A 6,725-nucleotide genomic window follows, 5' to 3' on the forward strand; every position below is an offset into this window, starting at 1 on the left:
CCCTCCTCCTCTCCTCTCCTCTCCTCTCCTCTCCTCTCCTCTCCTCTCCTCTCCTCTCCTCTCCTCTCCTCTCCTCTCCTCTCCTCTCCTCTCCTCTCCTCTCCTCTCCTCTCCTCTCCTCTCCTCTCCTCTCCTCTCCTCTCCTCTCCTCTCCTCTCCTCTCCCTGCTGCCACCCCTCTGTTGCTGCAGCCCAGGGGACTGTTAGCATATTTTCTTCTCCACTTTGGGAAGTGGTTGAAGAGGACACACCACCTCAGAGGAGCAGGAAGAGCAAGCCTGGAAAGCATGGGTAGAGCCACGTGTGAAAGGAGCAGGAGTTCCTGGAGAAACAGATAACATACGAGGAGGATGCTGAAAGATGCCTGAACAGGCGCAATCCAGTATGTGGCTGTGCTTTTTTTCCTTACACGAAGTGTTTGCCACTGACTGCAAAGTGCAAGAGAACAGCAGATGTTTCAGCAGCTGAATCCACAGCAGTGTCAGGGCCTGTATTTTGGAGAGGAGATGGGAAGGAGTTGGGAGCTCAAGCACCATCCATTGGGGATGGAAAGCCTGTCACAGCCCTGGGCTGTCACATCAAACTTCAACTTTTTTGGTGCTCTTCATTTTGGCTCAGTAAACTAACTCGCTTTTAATGGCAGAGTTAATTGCTTAATTGTGGAAGTGACTTTTTGCATCTATTAAGCAATATCCTTTATGAAAAAATCTGTTTGTTGGAAAGAATGTCCCTATGCTTCACACACCAGGTGTTAACTTGTTTTGTGTGAAGAGGTAGATAGCTCCTTAAGTACCTAGGTATGCATTAGAAGCTTGCTTTTATTTGACTGTTGCCTTTCAGTGCTGGAGATGACAGATGTTCTTTAGTCGAGGCAAACACAGCCCTCCCTGCTGCTCAGAAGCACTGCTTCTCATGTTTATTAATTACTCTGCAACACCTCTGCAAAGTAGGGTAGGGTTTTATCCCCATTTCACAGCCTAGAAATGAAGGTGCTAGACCTTCAACAAGCCTGGACTCTGTTCTGACCAAAGGGTGTTGGGGACCCATGGCAGCAGGATGCTGCTGCTGAGCATCCTGACCCCTGCATGGGAGAGGCAGCAACACTGAGCTTTGCTCCTTTGCACCACTCAATCCCTCGGTTCCCAGGGATAGAAAGCAATCAAGAAGGGCCCTGCAGCCCTCACTCCAGTGCTGGAATCCATCCTAGCAGCCACAGCTAATGCAGAGTAAATGCTCTATAAATAATCAAAGGGGAAGAATCATTAGCCAACCATCCTGTAATAATAATTTTAAATGAATGTGTAATTTATAGAGAGAATAATTATGAGACAAGGCCCTTTAACCATAATGAATGTGCTCAGATAATGGTAACACCTGCAGGTTCAACCCTGCCTTGGGGAAGTCTGTGTTTTCGTCCCAGTATGACAAGCTTTCAGGCAACGAAGGCAAATGCAGCAGGGCTGACTGCAAAGCCACCAGGGCACAGAGGGCAGGAAACGGCTGCAGCTCAAGGCCAGCTCCAAGAGAGCAGCACTGAGCGCTGAGCACTGCAACAAAGTCAGGCCCTCCACCCTGTGTAGCAAATTGAGTAGCAACTGGCATTAGCCTGTAGCCTGGTCTCCATGGCAGAGAGGGGATTTCAGCCTGCAGGGCCATGAGCTGAGCCATGTAGAACAGAGACATAGAATGGCTTAAATTGGAGGAGACCTTAGAGATCTAGATTCAAGCCTTGGCCATGGGGCTCCAGGCCTCCCAGCTCAGGCTGCCCAGGGCCCCATCCCACCTGGCCTTGAGCGCCTGCATCTCATCAGCTGACCAGCCCAGGTTGCACAGGTACACACTGGGGCACTTCTGGAGTAACAGAGACCAAATCTCATTCAGGGATGGAATGCAGAAAAAAGAGACCAGGTGTTCAGAAGCATACAGCTTGCCAACATCTTTTACAAGCAGTTCAAGATGCAGGTTACATAGTTTCCCCTTCTTTGCTTGCCTCTGCTGCCTACTGACAGGAACCTCTAACCATGGCCAGAGTGGCTTATCCAGGCACAGCAGCAGCTCTTGCATCAATCTCAGAGAGAGACTGCCTAATAGAACCTAATGAAGCAGGTGAAGTAAGGAGCAGAGGACCTCTGTCTCATGCAGCAGCTGTCGGGTTGCTGCTCATCCTGGCAAGCAGCTTGCTTTAAATACTACTGACTTAATCTTCCATTTTGGAGCTACTTCTTATTAATAGCCTGCCTCCCAGCTTGGCCAGGCTGAAGCACTGCAAGTCCCAGGGGACGCGCCAGGCTCAGGCAGACCTTCAGCATCCAATCTGCCAGAAGTTTGTCTATCTTCAGCTGCACATTTCTTCCCTTTTGCTCCCAGTGGAGAGCAAGGCTGAGTCCAAGCATAACACCAGGCTTTCCTAGATAATAAACAGGTCTGTGAAATCTCACAGCAGCAGGGGGCAGCTCATCCCAGGGTCATCTGGGAACTGAAGGGATTGGAGAATTCAGTGGTTGTAACAACACCACAGAGTGCTGTTGGAGCTGCCATGCAACAGGGACTCTGTGCAGTAAGAACTGATGCCTACTCATCTACAGCTACAGCCAATGCAGGCTCGAGACTAAGCAGGACTGGGGAGAGGATTTCCTACAGCCACTCATGCCTTGCCACAGATCATAGAACAGTTTGAGTTGGAAGGGAACCTCAAAGGCCGCCTGGTGCCGCTCCCTGCAGTGCACAGGGACACCCACAGCTCCAGCAGTGCTCACAGCCCCAACAGCCTGACCTGGGCTGTCTGCAGGGACAGGGCACCACCGCCTCTCTGGGCAACCTGTGCCAGTGCCTCACCAAGGCACTGTGCAAGCTTCAGACAAAGTCCCCTGAAGAAAGCTGACAGCTATCAAAACCTGAGACAAACTGAGCTGGAAGTCCAGGTCAGAGCCCAGGGGTGTGAGCTGCATGAGCAGAGCTGGGGGGAGACAGCTCCCACCTTCCCTGACCCAGTGCCTAATGCAAACAGCTGCAATGGTCAAACTCCAAATTAATATGATAATACAGGTAACCATTATCTTATTTCTCCTCTGACTACAGCTCATAACTCACCACAATCAGTCACAGTGACATTAGTCATTTCTGCAGATACTCTTTGATGCCACCCCTTCACAACGCAGAGCGGTTGAGCAATGATGGTGTCTGAGCTTCCATCATGCTAATAAGTATCAATAATGATGCATCAAGCTGAACACACGCAGCTACTTATCAGAGCATTGCAATTGCAGCACAGCTCAGCACAAGCTATTTTATTAGTGGAGACAGTGCTGCAGTATTAGTTTCCTCATCAAGCTGAGACCCCTCCTCTGACAGCACCATTTGTTAATTTGACTGCCAAGGCACGAAATTCATCAGCAAGGCCTCTGTCAAAGCCTGCACACAACTTCTGCTCGGGAGAGACTGTAATGGCTCTGTTATACATCAGCCAGGCTGACTGGAGTACGGAAGTGGAGCTGGCAGTACAGATAACGGATGTCAGCGAAGAGAGGTGAGAACCATAAGGATAATATGTCAAGAACACAAGGGCACAATTGCCCACCTAATTTGCTTCCTGCTGTGGTAGTGATTGCTCCTGCAAATTGGCTGCTCAAACAGAAGACAGACAATTTTGTCAAAATCCCTTTGCAAGGTCTTGGTGAGGTGTAACTGTCCTCCTGCATCCCCCTGTGCTTCCAGCAGAATGCCCAAGCTCTTACTTTGGTCCTGTGCTCTCAGGGTGCAAAGCACTGTGCCATAACCATGCCCCATCCCTTTTTTATCCCATGCCCACCCCACATACTGCCAAGCAACAACTTTGCTTACCAAATGCCTGCAGGCTTTCAATTGCAGATGAAGGGGATCTGCAATACTGCTTTATTGCAGTCCGCCCCACAACACATGTACATCATAAAACACAGGAAGGAAGCACCTTTTCTTTTCTCCTGCAGCTTGGCCCAAGCCCACCCCATTCTAACAGCCTCCCACTGCTCAGCCCCACTCTGCTTTTCTCATTGACATCACAGTAACCGCTGTGGAGCACAAATCCACGGGGGCATGAAGATGCCACCACAGCAACTGAGGGGCCCTTATATTTGTTTACCGAACTGAATAATCCATATCACTGGATTAAACGGTCCTTCTCCATTTTAACAGCTTCTCCCTGTCCGCTGCCCTTTGTCTGACTGTACGTTAAAAGCAGGCCAATTGGTAACGACATCCTGCAGCCCAGACTTAATTTATGAACAGAATCTGCCAGCTCTGATTGCTTGTTTTTTGCCCTTTAAAAGATGCTTATTGTGAGAGCCCAGCTAGCAGATTTACAGACAACTTAGTGCTGCTGCACATTACATGCACAAATGCTGCATCCCACCTTGCTGCCCTGCCCACTACTGGAGATGGAACTCTGTGTAATGTGCAACCATTGCACTGTGCCTTCCTACAGCTGCACGCCCAGAAAGTCAGTTGTTGCCCTTGGACTCTCTGCCAGTGGGTTTCCCACCCCAGGATCACACCTGATAAGAAATAACCCCCTGGGAAACACAGAACACATGGAGTCCTGGTCCTCGCTCCTCCAGAGAGGTGGTGGTGCCCCATCCCTGCAGACAGCCCAGGTCAGGCCGCTGGGGCTGTGAGCACTGCTGGAGCTGTGGGTGTCCCTGTGCAATGCAGGGAGCGGCACCAGGCGGCCTCTGAGGGCCCTTCCAACCCAAACCATCCTATGATGATGATGATCTCCAATGGCCGGAGGCCACACATCCATTGGTGCTGAGCAGGAGGTGGCTGAGGCTCAGGAGTTGCGTGTGAGGTGCCTCAATATGACAAAGCCTCTGACAGCATCCCGTGTGATGAGAACTCCCTGCAGCCCTAGGATGGCAGAGCTGCTTGATTAATGAGCTCACTAATAAAGAGTGTCACTGGGAGTGACACAGGCTCTGCACTCCAGGCCTACAGCAATGTCCTAGGCATGAACATCCATGGTGACACAGGCTAAACTCAAACTACACTTAAAGCCAAGTGTCTAAGGAAACATACTTGTGCTCCAGTCTGAGTCTGCAAGATTTGTCAGTTGGACTGAGAAGGATAGGTCTGAAATACATCCAGCTTCAGTCATGAAAGGCGGCAGAGGAGTGAGGCTGCACTGCTGCTCCACAGAATGGGCTTTGCACTGTCCACCATGGGTATGGAAGACCCCAGAAATACTGACCAGCATAGAAGGATAAGCCCATACCCCCTCAGAATCTGCTTCTTTTCCCTGCCAAATCACTCTACATATTTCCCCAGAGCATCCTCCAGTTTGTCCCCAAGGAAGCATGCTGGCTGACTTGGTATGGTCTGCTCTTGATGAACCTATGTGTATTTGTTTGAGCAGGAAGAAAGATGTTTTCTTGACTTTTTCTATCCATATTGTGAAGTCTTAGGGCTCAGTCTGCAGTCTCCCAGGCTATTTCAAGCGGAGGCACTGAAATACAAATAATCATCCCTGCAATAAAAAATGTGGGTTAGTTTGAACTTGGACACTGCAGTTAGCTTGCCTGGAAAAGGACAGACTTTTGGAGGAAGCATGACAATAACTGGACTTTCAAGTTGTTAAAAAGTAAAAAATACTTTTTAAATTTAGGGGCAGCATGACCTGGCAATTAGTCATAGGACAGTCTCCATCTCAATTAAGACAAACAGCCCAGTGTAATGGAAATGGTAATGCGACCAACAGGAGCAACCTGAGTTATGGTCTCAATTTTCTCCACGCCTGATGGATCTGAAATAAGTTCAGGGAAGGTCAAGTGGTTGACTTTTTGCTCGCTGATCTCATACAAAGTTTCTCTATCCATTTCTCTCTCCACGTGAACTGTCTCTGGCCTCTTGGCAGCATTGTTCTGCCTCTCAGGGACAGAGTTCCCTCAGCTGCATTTGTGCTGGGAAGGAGAGCCAACCAAGGCAAGGGAAACCTGCAGATTCCCTGAGCGCAACTCAAGGAGGCGTCAATGCCCGTCCTTTCCCCAGCTCACCTTGCACCTAACGCGCGGTCCGCATGCGGTTGCGCAGAGCAGCAGCGCCACCCAGCGCCGGGAGGACCGCGGGGCAATAGCTCCGGCCAGGGAATTAATTGCATTGGAGCTCCAACCACGGGAATTAATTGCATTGCTGCCCACTGCTGCTCTAGCCCGGGAATTGATTCTGTAGTTGCCCATTGCTGCAGAGCTGAGCGCAAATGGGGCGTTAACACAGGTGCTGACAGAGGTTATTGAGATAATGCGTTCTCCAGCACCATTGTGTTTGTTGCCTTCAGTAACACAGAACCATAAACTGGCAGTTCAGGCTGCCCAGGGCCCCATCCCACCTGGCCTTGAGTGCCTGCAGGGATGGGGCACCACAGCTCTCTGGGCAGCAGTGCCAGCGCCTCACCGCCCTCTGGATAACAGGATTGCTTCCTCACAGCTAACCCACATCTCCTCTCTTTCACTTTAAAGCCATTCCCCTTGTCCTGTCCCCATCAGGCTCTGTACACAGTCACTCCCCTCCTGCTTGTAAGCTCCCTCCAAGTACAGGCCGGCCACAATGAGGTCTCCGCACAGCCTTCTCTTCTCCAAGCTGAACAAGCCCAGCTCCCTCAGCCTGTCTTCAATCAGAGGTGCCCCCAGCCCTCTGAGCATCCTCGTGCCCTCCTCTGGACCCGCTCCAGCAGCTCCGCATCCCTCCTGTCCCTGGGGG

Source organism: Meleagris gallopavo, chromosome 26 (assembly GCF_000146605.3).
Source record: "Meleagris gallopavo isolate NT-WF06-2002-E0010 breed Aviagen turkey brand Nicholas breeding stock chromosome 26, Turkey_5.1, whole genome shotgun sequence".
Lineage (NCBI taxonomy): Eukaryota > Metazoa > Chordata > Aves > Galliformes > Phasianidae > Meleagris > Meleagris gallopavo.